Source organism: Bombus vancouverensis, chromosome 7 (genome assembly GCF_051014615.1).
Source record: "Bombus vancouverensis nearcticus chromosome 7, iyBomVanc1_principal, whole genome shotgun sequence".
NCBI lineage: Eukaryota > Metazoa > Arthropoda > Insecta > Hymenoptera > Apidae > Bombus > Bombus vancouverensis.
The window spans coordinates 5,782,277-5,797,495 of NC_134917.1; the positions used below are offsets into that span (position 1 = coordinate 5,782,277).

Consider the following 15,219-nt stretch of genomic DNA (forward strand, 5'->3'; position numbering starts at 1 on the left):
ATGGGTGTATTTAAGGCAAATACAATTTGTACGTATTTTTGTACCGTGATTTTGCGGTTTACAGTTTAATAACAGGATAAGCCAGCATTAACGAACCATAGTGACGTATTTGGACAGATAAAGTACAGATTACGCGTATTTTCTCAATCAAAGACAGATAGATTTCACCTTAGTTAATTATGTAACAGTTACTTTATGCTGGTAATTTAGCCATGATGAGTAGTCGAAATTTATAAAATTAAATTCACGATTCTATTAGATGAAACTTTGCGATATTTTTAAATTGATAGTAAGTCGAAAAAAAAAAAAACGAAATAAGAAATAAATATGTTTTATATGATGATAGAGATATTTGAAACATATATTAATTATTTGAAATAAAGTAATAAGTTCAAATACATACACATATTGGTATAAAACTGATCAATAAAAAAGGTACCGTATTTTTTAATAAGACAACAGCAAGTAAAAGATTTTAAGCTTTAGCAATGTCTATGTCTATCGGTGTCATTCGTGGAATTTTACATCCTGAATTACCATTTCATTTAACTATCATTTAAAACGACTACAATTTACTCCCAAATTCTTCTCTAAATTTATAATATTATGCACCATATACCCTTTTTCATTAAAACTTTCAATTATATAGACAATAAAGAAGTCGTCAGATCGAGAGAACAGAAATTAGCGATTCAAAGCATTGAAGGGGATTTGCATTTCGGCAACGACCGGCAGCCTGGAAATAATTAAGCTTCCAGTGACGTTGTTAATTTTCGACGAACAGACGCTTTCGTTCGGTAATGCAAATTTCGGAAAGCCGAGATTCTTCTGGTCGGAGCCGTCGCGTTCCATGGATATACGAACATTGTACTTTACGAGAGTCTTTCTATTCGCGCGCGTCTTCTCACGAGTTTCGCCGCATATCTTATCCGCGCAAGGTGAACGAGGTAAATTTACGATCTTCTAGCCAGGTTTCTATTGAAAGAACACAGGCTACACACGCACGAGACCAAATGCACTCAAGAACCTTGTGTTTTCTGATTTCAGGTGAGTACAGCTGATCCACGAGCAGGCGACCTCTCGCTGCGTCCTCGAGTTACGATCTACAAGAGTGCTGAGTGCTCGACTAGATACTCGAGATAGGTGAAAAATTTTAATGGAAGGGAATTTAGTTATTTTTCACGGCGTTATGAGAACATTTAGAAAGTTCTCGATTGATGGGAACTTAGGAGCTGAGTGTAATTGTAGTAATAAACTTAACGCCGCGATGAATGACTAGTTTCAAACGTTACTTTCACGCCAGGAACTAACGAATTATGGTTTTTGTTGTTTTTGTAGGAAAATCTTATCAGTTTGAGTGCTTGAATAGTGAAAGTGAATAAAGAAATGCAGATATAGATAAATAAGTATGAGTGGTTGAATTGCATCAACCAAGTGAAGACAAACGAGAATACCTTATGGATTTATTTATTATTTGTATGATACTGTGATAAAAATTGCCTAAGATATTCACTAAATTACATCAAAACACAAAAACGACTCTCCAATTTTTTTATGCGGATACAAATCTAGTTAGACGACAGAATTTTGTAAATATTAAAGATGGATATAAATATATACATAAAATTCTTTCCATTGACCTAAAGTAAATATATGTATATATTTTTATAATATGTAATAACATATATAATATATATATATTTATTTATTTATTTATTTACTTTAGGTCTTTAGAAAGAGCTTTCTTATAGTAACAAATTCTTACAGGATTGCATATAATATATCGTGATATCTCAAGAATTCGGAACTATCAGAAAGAAATCAGTGGATTTGGAACGATTGTATCTTCTTTCAAATTAGTTTCATTTATCTGAAAATTCACGCGAAATAGTCATGATATCGTCTAAATACTACACCTTACTTATCGCGTGCGTAAAGATGGAAAGAATTACGTTTTATATCACTTAAAGCTAATATATTTCAACAGCGATTACATAACATTCGCTATTATTAACTAACTTCCAAATAACATATACATAATTCCTTTTAGTCACCCATAAAAATACTAATCTTTTACGATAACCGAAAGACAAAATTCACAAACGGATAATAATTCCAGCGTAAAAGCATTATGTTGCAATAGAATGCAATAATTCTGCAAAACATTGCGAAGATACAGATTACAACACAGTTCGACACCACGATTCCGTGAAATTCCTGAGCGTATAGATGAAACAGAAACAAGATAACAAGTCACACAGTGGAGCGACTGCCACTTCGGCAAATTTCAGACGTTGACAGAAAAATTTACTGGCAGATTCGTATGCAGAGCTTGTCTGACGGCCACGTAATCTTCCAGTTGGAGTTCTTTTGCGATTGCCTGTCACACGTTCGAACAATACGTAATACAGACTCACAGTTTGAAAAAGCGTGTGCCAGTCGATTTTCGGCACCGAAAGGATGGAACAATGGCCGCATTGTCGAGGCTAGCGGTCGAGTGTTTCGCGCATGAACGACATGGAACGCGGCCGAGAAGTTTTGAAACGTGTAAAAAATTCTTGTCACCGTCTGGGATGTACATGCAAGGTGTTTCGAAGAGAGCTGTGAAGGTTAACAATGGGTACAGACGTGTTGTGCAATGCAAAGCAGAAAGAGAGTTATTTGGTAGCATTCCTCTAAAATTTTGTTGGTAGAAGTTGATCAAAAAGGAAGAGAAATTTATTATTGATATCCGTATCATTTATTTTATACAAATAAGTTTATACAGATAGTTTGTGCATCGGAAGTTCATACTCTTCCTACTGCCTAGTATTTTTCGTATGCATAATAATAGTTCAGGAATTCATGTAGTCAGACACGAACCAAAATTAATTTAAAAACACTTAAATAAATTCTACTGGAATTTTACTCTAATACCAAAATTAGCACACGATTTAATACATGTAGTGTTGTGAAAGTCATCCCAAATGTGTTATCACAGTATACACCGTAGCATAATTGAAGTTAGAGAGAGCCGATATAAAGTAGGACTCGAGCAAATTTGAAAATTTATCAAATACGCACAACGCAACAAGGTAATGTTTGACTTAATATGTTCTAACGTTATTTTCTTCAGTACGAGGCCTTATACGAAAAATCTTTATTCTATGTTTCCTATTTATTCCTGCATATTATAAAGTGATCTTCTATTGATTATTTGCTCAACACGGGAGAGGCATCCTGAAACGCGTGAAAAATTCTTGTCATCATCTGGAACTTACATGTAAGGTGTTTTGAAAAGAGCTGAAGAAGTGAATAATACTGTATTGCGCAACGCGAGACAGAAAACGGATTATTTCGTGGCATTCCTCGCGGTTTCGCGACAATAGCGCGTTACGTCGGCACCGGGTCACAGACGACGTCCTGTCTCATGAACGTGCAATGACGAACCAACGAAGAATTCCACGACGAGCAAATAGGCTCCCTGGCGGATCTCCCACGAGAGAGGCTTTCGGTTAACGAGCGGCCCGCCCCGCTCGTCGAATATCGTTGCAACCAGATGACAAAAGCATCTGGAATCCCGGTTTCATAACGTTCCTTGAAGCCCGTTCTTTACTACTGTCGTTTTATATTATTGTCAACTGGAAATCGTAGTCAAGAATTTTCGTAATTGGATTTAGTAAGTGTTGGGGAATGGGGGGGGGGGGGGTCGGAGAGATGAATTGTTTAGGGTGGAATGTGTGAGATGGAAGCAAAATGTGGTAGAATTATGCAAAGTGACAGGATAGAGGATTAGTATAAGCATTTTATTGGATTGATTGTAGCGATGAGTATTTTGTTAGATGAACAAATTTTTCCATCAGAAATAAGTAAAATATTTTGTTGCTATCTGTATATGAATATCTATAAAGCAAAAATACTAAAATACTCCAAACGGTGAATACAACTTAGTTTGTGAGTAGCATTCTCTTCGAAAACTTATCTCTCGTTTTGCTGAAATTTCGTACGTATTCATTCTACTGTCAAAGAGAATTCTAAAGAACTTCCGACATACCAAACAAAAGAGCACGTTTCGGCGTTCAATTTCGTGTAAAGTATACTGCAAGAAAACGAAATTCTTCTCGATATAACTTAAGAATAGGTAAATAATTGAAATCGTTTAAATAGATATTTCATATGTTATAAGCCCTATCCAAGATATGATATATATTATCGCGCGTATCGTGATTGGTATCGATCAATACCAGTTCTTTATCTTCCTCAAAGTCTCATAAATCACGAAATTTCCGTTCGACTCATTTTGCGATTTTTCTATATCGCGGCCTGCTATATCTATCAGATCTATCAGAATTAAAACAATCGACCATAAAGAAACTGTCATCCCACACGTAGCATACAAAACCACATAAATATAAGTAAACACGTGCATTGAAACATGATTCATATTCAGTCATCATACTCGTTGAAACCTATGAAACATGTAACGAAAGTGGCTGCAGCCCTTGTAAAAAAATGACAATACGATCGCTACAAAAATAAACTTTACCGCTTTGCTTAGAATATATCCAAAGAAGTTAACAGTCGAAACGAGTCACTAAGTAATAGACAATCAGGCACCATCCATAGCTCGCTCCATTCACTGGTCGCAATTGCACAATTAACCTCTGCGTCCTACGCGAGCTCGTAGCTGGAAAAAAGTCGTTTCCACGGAGAAAGGGGATTCAATCGGACTCTGAACCGTTGATCAGCCGTAATTGAGTAATCATCGTGACGCCGTGCGTCTCCTACACAGTACACGTCTCAACACCCACACTGTTGGAACGACAGGGGCAAAGGGAGCAGTTTCGAAAGCCTCGGGGACATAATTGCGAGCAGCGTGTTAATTGTACGCGAGGCCGTGATTGCACCTGGTCATTGGTGCGCTTTGTCGGCGCGACACGACCGTGTAATAATGTATCGTAATGCTTACAACTCGTGCAGATGTCAGATAGGGGTGTACAATCAAGGTTTTCGCTATTCTGTGCAAGCAGAGCGAAACAGAGCGTGGCCCGTCGAGATTTACTATACTGTGTGTGTACCTCATGTTTCTCTTCTGACTGTGAGATTATACGTTGGATGGTATGAGGAAAATTGTTAGTCTTCTAGGATTCTCGATCTAGTTTCCATGTAATGGAATTTGTTTCCTTTGTCGATGTACTCTTTTTTTTTTTTGAAGAAAAATACATACTATGGTGAATATAATTTTTCCGATTCCGCTAAGAGTGCTAGTAATAAACAGGAATATAATAACTAGATTGTGAATTTTTATGCATGATAAATTTGAAGGTACAAAACCAAATTCATGTCTAGGTTCTATTTTGTAAGCTATATTCGCAAAAATATGAATTTCGAGGAAGGGTCTGTTTACTAGGAAATCCTCAAGGATCTCTTTTCGCTGTTGCTGTAAACTGTAATTAAAAGAATCTTAGGAATGTTTATTTGATTAAACAATCCTAATTGGATTGAATAGCTTCAATCAAATAGAGCTATTTTTATAGAAATATCTACTCTACCTTTGTAGTGATATCACGAGGGTGATAGAGTTTGCAAATGTTTAGGCTAGAGTATTGATTGCGATTGAGGAGCTGTTCTTAGAATACACGAAGGATGGTTGTTTGGTGCCTAATGGAAATTTGGCTGCACGTGGCAAGAATGTGTGTTGTGCGTGTGAAATCTTTAAGAGCGCAATGTAATCGGGAGTCGAGACAGTCGTGGTAGATAGTTGTTCGTGATTATTCTAACTACGAGAGTGTAAGTCAAGCGCAAGCTAGGAGTGACGAAACTTTTGAGAAAATCGAAATCATTTTAGGTATTATTTTATCATTAAATAATTATTGTACTCTCATCGTCATATTATTATATGTAGATCATATTATTTTATTTTAATAAAATAATGGAGGATTTATTAGACGTAAGAAAGGACACTTCTTTTTTTTTTCAAACAAATCGTATCTTCAATTTTAAACGTTCGAATATTTACAATCATTAATCTTATCAGTGATTTAGTGATTTTCTTTCTATTTTCTGACTAAATAAAGTGGACTCTAAATCTAAAAATACAGAATTTGTATCTACATCTAATACAAACATTTACTATATGATATGTACTCAAACTATCAAGTACCTATTTCATCTCGATACTATTTCTCCTATAAACCTCGAACAGTAAACTACATATCATACGTACTCTTCTCTTTTCAATGAACATTCATTTCACTCGTAATACCAGTTAACATCGTAATTGCGAATTTCCGTTACAGCAGAGAAATTAGAGTCCAAGACATAACGGGCAATGTATCGCGAGCTGGGGGACGTTAATTTCCCAAATATTTTGGCATGTGTGCCAGGTGATAGAGCGTCGTTTCGTTGGAATTTCACGGGACCGCGACAATTTCCTGGTTCAAGTGCAACTGTCGAATACGCACGGCAAGCATTCCACGAGTCGCGGCAAGAATTTAGACGACATGAAAACGAGCCGGACCGACGCATCGTAGCAGCGTATTTATGCTCAGGGCATTTATTACGACACGACGTTCTGCATCTAATAACCTCTGTTCCACGGCACGGAGTCGCGAACAGACCGCGATACTTGTTCCCGTCGCACGCCCATGGCCCGTTACTCTTCTTCCTTCTCGCTATATTTTCACGTTCATGTCCCCGTCACGTGTTTCTCATTTTCAATTGTGCTTTCCACCTCGTTTCACCCCGCACTACCCACGCACACGCCACACAGTTTCTTCCCTTTCGAACGTTCGAGGCATGCACGCCGTGTAATTAATGTCACGGATGACTGTCACGCGCGGGGAAATTAAACTTGCGAAAGATTGGCCGGCAGCGCGATCATTTGTCTGTTCCGCGGGTACCTCATGTAACTTGACTGAACACTGAGAGGGATATTAATGCGGTTCGTATTTTATTTGCATAATGCGGCATGTTGGTATTGTAGATTTTTGTTAACAATGGAAATCTCGAAAAGAATAAGTTAGAAAAGTACAGTCTTCGGGAAGAACAGAAATCTTAAGTATCATCTCCACTGAAGCAACATCGAGTAACAACTTTTTGTTGCTGCTCCATGTTTATTAAAATCATCGTTGTATGTTGCCTCGTTGTGAATAAAATATTTCTGTAAATTGCTATTTATTGGATATGTTTCGAAACACGCAGCAGTAAGCGGCGAGAAAATGTCGCTCGTTGTTGATTCAGTAGAAACGAAGACTTAGAACTACGGAGATCTTATCTCATCGAGTTTTTGAAGTAAGGATTTGAAGAGGCTTTGTACGTGGATTAGTATTCTTTGAAGTGTAGCGGATCAAAGAAAGACAAATTCAATTTTGACAGATTAATTTATCATTGTACTTATTATTTATTAATTGTTATTTATTATATCATATACGTATTAGTTTATGTACGAAGGGCATGTAAATGGTCTAAAAGTCAGGAACGTAGTAGTTGTAGATTAAGATACGATCTTTCATTTAAAATTCGAATTTATTTTGACAATTTATTAGAGGGAACCTAAAGAACCAAATATTTCACACATCGTAAACACTATCATCATTTGTTTCAACGAAGAACATGTTCAGAGCTGTTGACTTATTCACTGGTTATCACAAGCCTAACAAGTACGCGTAACTAATTTACCAGTCATAAATCATCGAGCATTACCGCGCGAACCTTACACATTTTACCGTCAAGACTAATCTACTTTACAGAAATCCACCTCCAAAATATCTATTCGTACAATCAATATCTATTAAACATTTTAGGATAAAAAAACGCACTAAAGGATTATATTAAAATCTAAAAGGTTTACCGCTCAGTCTCACGTAATTATTTATCCAACTGTAGAGTTCCATTTAACGTCATCAATTTACTTCGTGTTTATAACTCATATTATGACTAATTTCTTCCAGTGAAACTGGAAGATGCTTTAAATTGCTAAACGGAGTGGTTTAAAATCGAACGGTATTCTTGAAGCACGAGTATTCATTAAGTGCACAATGGTCGTATAGAAGTGCACAATGATTTCACGTCAGGTAACGTTTTCACGTCATTTCTCTCGTTGCTCCTCTATTTTCCTCTCGTCCATCCGGTCCTGTTTCTCGCTCATGTAGCGCAGCTTGTTTCTCATCGTTAATTGTTGTCCGAACGTCGGGTTGAACACGAATTTCGCATAACGAGCGTCGCATGTTGCGAATGAATAACCACAACTACATACCGATCCACCACCGTCGATCATTATAACAATGAAAATACAATCAGTCGCAAAATTTTCCACAAAAATAACAATTTCCATATCTTTCTTAATCTAATATTTTACGAAATGAATTTATCGCATAGTTAACGTATTCTAGGGCTATTCGTATGGAAATACCTACTTTCAAAACAATGCAAGATCTGCACAAAATATTAACATAATCCTATAGCTCGATAGAAAATAGATTTTTTTTAATTATATTTCCACAATTCTACGACACATAAACTCATATTATTTTTTAGTATTAAGACAACTTCATAGTTTATCATTAGACTGCTAATTCTAATGCATTTGTGGGGAACTTCAAGATACAAAAATATATAAAATATTCAGAGTATGGTGGTACTTGTAATAACATTTAAAGGATAAAGTATATTTCTACTCAAGTTTTATTTTCTCACTTATATCGGCAAAAATATAAATTTGCATAAATACAGGATGGTTGATAACTGGTGGTACAAGCGGAAAGGGCGTGATTCTACGCGAAAAAAGAAGTCGAAAATATAGAATAAAAATTTTTCGTTTGAGGCTTTGTTTTCGAGAAAATCGACTTTGAATTTTCGCTCGGTACGCGTGCACTTTATCATGTCTCGTTATATATCTCACTGTAGATTTTTAAAAAATTAAAAAAAAAAGAATTAAAAAAAATGTTTATTCTATATTTTCGACTTCTTTTTTCGCGTAGAATCACCCCCTTTCCGCCTGTACCACCAGTTACCAACCACCCTGTATATTCAGTTTTAAAAATCGCCTTTCTTTAAGTTAGTAAAATATACAATATACTTGATTGTAGCTCGTAAACCAAACCTCGAAACAAGGTCTGTGAGACATTACACCAATGTTCATTGGGACTAATTATTATCAGAATTTAATATTGGGATTATTAAATCAGGTTAATGTATAATCAGACGGAACGTGAAACCGTTTCTGACACCAACACGACTAACGGCACTTGTTTCACTACATATTGTACGCAATTTCTCTTCTACACCGTCTCTTTTCCGTTCGCGTCATGTCACGCGTTTCTCACTCTCGATCATGGTCGCGAGAGGAACGCATCTTTCGCTTCCTCCGAAGCTTGTCGTGTCTAATTATTACAAAGGAAATATTGTTCTATGCTCGCCATTCTGCCGCGGAATTTGCTGTTCCACGAATTCGCGCGTACATGAAGCTTTGTGCACCGTGGGTCACGCGTGAACTTTTAATTAAAGCAGGAAGCGCTTTTAGTTAGGCTAACTATTTCTTCTTTCTCAATTTATGTCTACATTTTATTATTTGAATAGGATTATTGATCACTGTGTTTCATTAATTTTATTTGGCTAAAATTAATAGACTTTTCATGTTTAATAATTCGAAATGAAAATGTTGTATCTTTTTTACATAGCAATGAAATTAGAGACAGGACTGGGCTATCACGATCAATTACGATATCTTGTAAGATTATCACTAACAAATAACAATATCTTTAAAGAACAATCCATTTTCATATATCTCGTTTTTTTTTTTGCAACACGAAGGAAGCTTTACGAATTATGATACCAAGAAACTCTTCTTTTATGTTTTCTTAAGATCGTATAAAATATTTAATATCTCGAGGAATATAATATACGATGCAGCTAGGAAATGTTCCGGATGATACAGGTTTAGTTTCGCAATGAGATAGCGGTCAATTTTCGACTAATTTAATATTCCAGTATCGTTCGGTCGTTTTGGTTTCCGGTCCCACTGACTTAAAAGTAAAGTCGACAATACACTTCATGCATAATTGCGTTTATATGCGTGCACGTGGCAGATCATAGCGCGTGTATGCACGTTTATCCATAAAAAGAATTTCGATGACCCAGATTTACGGTTAAATAGCTCGTATCGCTGCCTTCATCCCATAATTAACTCACGGTCTTTAATTGTAATTTATCAGAATTTACAAAATTCCCGTTCTACTTGATCGATCGTGTATGAGATTTGATTGGTTTCAGCGATTACGATTAACCATATTAACTCTCAGAATTTCCTGCTGTCGAAACTGAACGTTGAAACGCTTCGGTTACGCTAGTTTGCCCGCCGGTTTCGTGCATAATAATGAAGCTACAAGTATTAGGTAACGGTGTAATCCAAAGAAAATTGTACGAGAACTGGCCTGAAGTTGCAATCTGTTAAATAAGGTTTCATGCGGATGTACAGGGTTATTTCGCAAACTGTTGATAATATAGAATGTTGTTTAAGTAAAAGTTGTCTGGTTAGCAAGAGAAATGTGATGTTGGAGAAATCTAATCATCGGGTTCCAATTTTTTGATAATTGCACGTGCACGTAATTACCATAGTACAAATTCTGACATGCGTTTAGTAACCTGAATAAAGTCATGCTTCTTTTTTCAGGCCAAGTAATCGTTTCTGTATGTGAAATAATTTAGAATGTCTTGTTTTATTTCTAAATTAATTTCTTTTAGGCAATAGGCAAGTAGCTTGTGAAGTTTATTACATTGCTTTTCATATAAATACTTCTACGTAAACAATTTATTATTCCAATCAAAACTGCGATTACATATTCCTAAATTTAAATTGGTGACTTTATATATCGTATATTTTTTCCCACATTCATTACTTTTAGAAGTATTCTATATCACTGGACAAATTATTCTGAATTATACCTGTTACATCATTTGAAGCATCTAATTTCTTAAATTGCAGAAAGCGCACGAAAAAATCGTTGATTTTCTTGGTAATTTTTCCTTTCAACGTTATACCAAAGTATTTTTTAAACATGAAGTATCTTTTCGTTCGTTGAAATGAGATCGAAGTTATAGCGTAAAAAATCGAAAACCATAACAGGATTAAATAAAGCAGCAAACTTAATACTTTCAACTGTGAAACTACCAACCAAACCGACAGCAGATCGATAAATTAAACCGGTGAACCCGATTCCTTTTACTTTTACGACAAAATCGGCGCGGCGCAGTTACATAAACGCCAACTCGCAATTTACTCGTAATTAATTCATTCCACGGGGGCCACGGATCGATCTGCAAACTTTAATTACGAGTTATCTGGTTTATCGTCTCGATTACATTGTCCCGTGGCCGATCATGCGGCCACGATCTTGCTCGCACGCTCTATCGCCGTTTACACGATCTTTCCTAACCACTGTCTCTCTTTCTCACCGTGTCTGGTTACTGTAATATGTGCATCGCGTTGGAGGCGCATGCACGAAACACACGCCAAACTTTTCATCCGCGCCTCGAACGTCGCGTCGTGTGCACTGTTTGTTTTACCACGAACGCGCCAAAACGACGCCTTCGTCGTTTATTCTCTCCGCTCTTGCTTCCGGTTCTTTCCAACTATACCAATTTGTTCGCACGTTATATCTATTGCCAGCACGATTCACGATTTACAAGAGATTTATTGGGTGTTGTGTCTACGGTTGGATTGTCCGACGTTTAATTTTGAGATAGTTTCGGTGAAAGTATCGCATATTGTACTATTCGTTGAGTGAAAAATTGATTAGCGAAATATGACACGTGCCACAAAATGTTTAACTTTTCTAAGATTCGTAGACGCGCGTCACTGATCTTTAAACATAATTATTTTGGCGACGAAATGAAAATACGTGTGCTCTATGTTTGAGCTTGTGTGACGAAAAGTGACCTAATTACGCTATTAACGAACGAGAATTGAAATACTTTCGCTATCAAACTTTTCAAAATTGGAACTCTAGAATCTTGGAAACCGAAACTTAGATTCTTAGAATTGGAATCTTAAATTCTTTTCACTAATTTCATTCAAGTATTTATTTCCTTTGTAATTTCCATCAATTATCACGATATATACAAGACTAGCACGTGTCCCAATAAATATGAACGGAGGTGTACGTCAATGAATGTTATGGTCTCCGAGATTTACACTACATTGACTTAGAGGAAGCGCACAGCTACGCATGCGTATTTATCTCGAAGGTGGTATGGTTGGTTTCATTGAATTGTAAGGTTTTTGATGTTTTGACATTGGTTTCGTGGGCCGTAGAATTTTTATGTTAATGACTTTTGTATGTTTAAGCGATATGGCCGAAGGCGACATGTTACATAAAGTTGTTTCATTGAATTTGTAAATGCAAACTATATTATTAACAAATTTGTTCTTCCCTTAAATAAGCATGTGAAGTTTTTAGCAAAAAGTTATTGTATCGCAGGATTTTTTGAAAATTTGAAATTAAATCGCGCGCTGTAAGTTACAAAATTTATGTTGCAAGTTACAATTGCGTAATAGATCTAACAGTAGAAGCAGATATGCTATATTCCTATCAAACTAAAGATAGCAAAGTGGCTAACGTAAAAACGTACAAGTTACAATTTTAAGAGAATTCATGATGCGAATTACAAAGTATCTAGTTTCTCACAAGATTACATTGAAAAAGATCCACAAAATTTCAGATAATCCTTTTTTTAAAGTAGCTTCGGGAAAATCGGCATAAATAAAATTATTAGATACAGATATTGATTAATATGAAGGATCACCGCGTGGTAGTAACACGTTGCGCAGAGCCGAAGAAATTGTTAAGTGAATGCATGAAGCTCGTAGTCACCACGAGAATCGCCACTGCGCAGCCGTGAGCATAGAAGTGGGAGATACCTGAAATATGAAATAATTAAATCCTCCTCAGTCATCCTCCGACCTCTGCCGGTGATGTAGTGTTGTGGCGTTCGTCTTCTGTTCAATTACCTTCGCGTGACATTGACGATTGCATCATACGATCGAAGAAGTATCTATCAGTGTTGTCTTATCGTTGACTCGATTTCGTATCAGAAGTTTTCGTTTGACGAGTTTGATAAGTCTTTCATAAAAGCAGGAACGCGTATAAATTTTTAATTCGTTTTCACAGGAACGCAATAAAAAATTTTGGAGACTTTTGTTTTGGTGGAAGTGTGGTTTATTTTGGAGTGCATTATGACGGCGTATCCCATTGAATTTGGCTGTCTTTAAAAACGTGAGTGCTTCATTATGATTATTTGGTTTATGATTTATGATCATTTTAATTTCAATGTATCTGTGTTTCGATATCTCAATTATTTTGAAATCTATTTTCATTTTGAAACAAAGAAATATAAATGAAGAAACAGTAAGCAAGTACGCCGTATTGCTTATCTCTGGGGTACGATATGGAGTTAATATAATTAAGACTACCATTGCCTGGCATGTTTTTAAAAACAAACGAAGCATAGTTGCGTACAAAGTACAGAGTAACAGTATTGCTCGATTTACCTTCGTTTCTAAAGATGTCAACACACTATTTTTAGTTTCGTAACAAGAATTTCCGTACAATAAAATATACATTGCTACTTTGTTTTGATTGTGGCACAACTCAATAAATTTCAAATTTACTTTTATTGTATACAAAGTTTACATTACGTTTCTACTTTTATCGTGCAAAACATATTTATAATTCCATCAGGTTTGCGTCAGAGAGAACGATTATTACTTATGCTGCTATCAATCTGGTCTTAATATTACAACAACACTACCTCATCTTCGGTTGTTTTGTAACGCAACAAGCGGAAGGTAGTACTGTCTTCCCGAATAGTGGTATATCTTGTGTCATGCGACCCTTATAATGTCGTTGGAATGGCTCGCGAATATTTTCTTCGTAAATTTTAAAACGCCTCTCCTCTTACATTTCTTGAATCGTGTCACTATCAAAGCAGGGCAACGGTACGTTCTCAAATTTAGCTTATCATTAGCGAAATCAACGTTGCCATTCGAACATCTTTAATAATTTCTCATTAGCACAGAATTTCTTGTAATTGTTTTATAAATTTTTTACGATTATATATGAACTCAACTTCACCGAAACTACTTTAATTCAAATTTCTTCTCTGTCGTATATCATTACACCACTGCTTATCTAATCTTTCCTCTTGCACAAATATATACTCGCAGATAAATGAATCGAAAGGTGAGATTACCGTGTGGGGCAACCAGCTGGGGAATTTGAAATCGGTTCGATTCAGTCTCTCCAATCGCCATTAATCGTTCTCAAGCAAGTATTCGCATAAAATTAACGCCTGTTGCCCGAGTAACGTTCTCGTGGGGCGAAAATCGTGGTCGAGCGTTTGCCTCTTTTTCTTTTTTTTCTGTTCGACTGGAAAGGAGCTACGAATGCCACGATTCGACGTTTATTTGCACGCAACGCGAGATACTGGATGATTTTAACCGGCGGTTCTTGCAACTTTGTCAGGCCTTCTCTCCTCGTTTCAGCGCATTATGTTAGAATCGAACTTCCAAGAGGCCGCGAATCACTGGGCGGTCTTTCCACCCACGATTAACCGCGATCCACACTCCTTTTCGTCGCACGCGCCGCGTGTGGTACGCTCGTGACCGGCTATTTCGTAAATTGGATTAACGGTCGTGCAGGCCGGATAATTGACCCGGCACGTAATTCGTACGTTCGTTCCTCTTGGCCCTTTGTTGCGCGTACCCTCCATTATTCTCCGTCTCAGATGCTTGGATATACAATGTATTCGCTCGTTTCTCGTTTACATTTTTACATTTTGTTACTTACCTTCCTTTCCTTTCGAGGGCAAAACTTCGAATTAATACAATAACGAACACAATTTTTATAATGCAATTTCATTATTACAATTTCATAGTAGATCTAGATAATCGTGATACATCCATATGTGTATTTTAGTTTCAAGTTGCACCTTAGTTATTCCAACAAAGATCCGAAATGGTTTTGAAAGTGTAACATTACTTTCCAACAAATTATTTCTCACATAAGAAAACATTGAATCCTAATTATTGCCACGAAAAGGTATAATGAAACTTGGAATGCAATAAAGTTTGAGAAGATTGCTTGCGAGAGTAAAGTGTTTTAGAGTACTCGGACTCGATAAAACACAAAGTCAATTAAAAGCAGAAAATCTGAAATTCCCCTTCAATTTCATCGGAGATAA

General features: G+C 36.3%; 1 protein-coding gene across 5 annotated transcripts in view; it reads left to right on the forward strand.

The window, feature by feature from the left end:
- Positions 1–15,219, forward strand: part of smash (smallish) — a 156,807-nt gene that overhangs the window by 70,161 nt on the left and 71,427 nt on the right. Inside the window, exons 1-2 of one of the 5 annotated variants that reach the window (XM_076620217.1) lie at positions 12,963–13,028; positions 13,149–13,253. The exons of 3 other annotated variants lie outside the window; for them this stretch is intronic. The gene's annotated coding sequence lies outside the window, so the exon portion shown is untranslated. Of the gene's footprint in view, positions 1–12,962; positions 13,029–13,148; positions 13,254–15,219 lie in introns of those variants that run through there. One more of the 5 variants, XM_076620215.1, reaches the window with a different exon arrangement.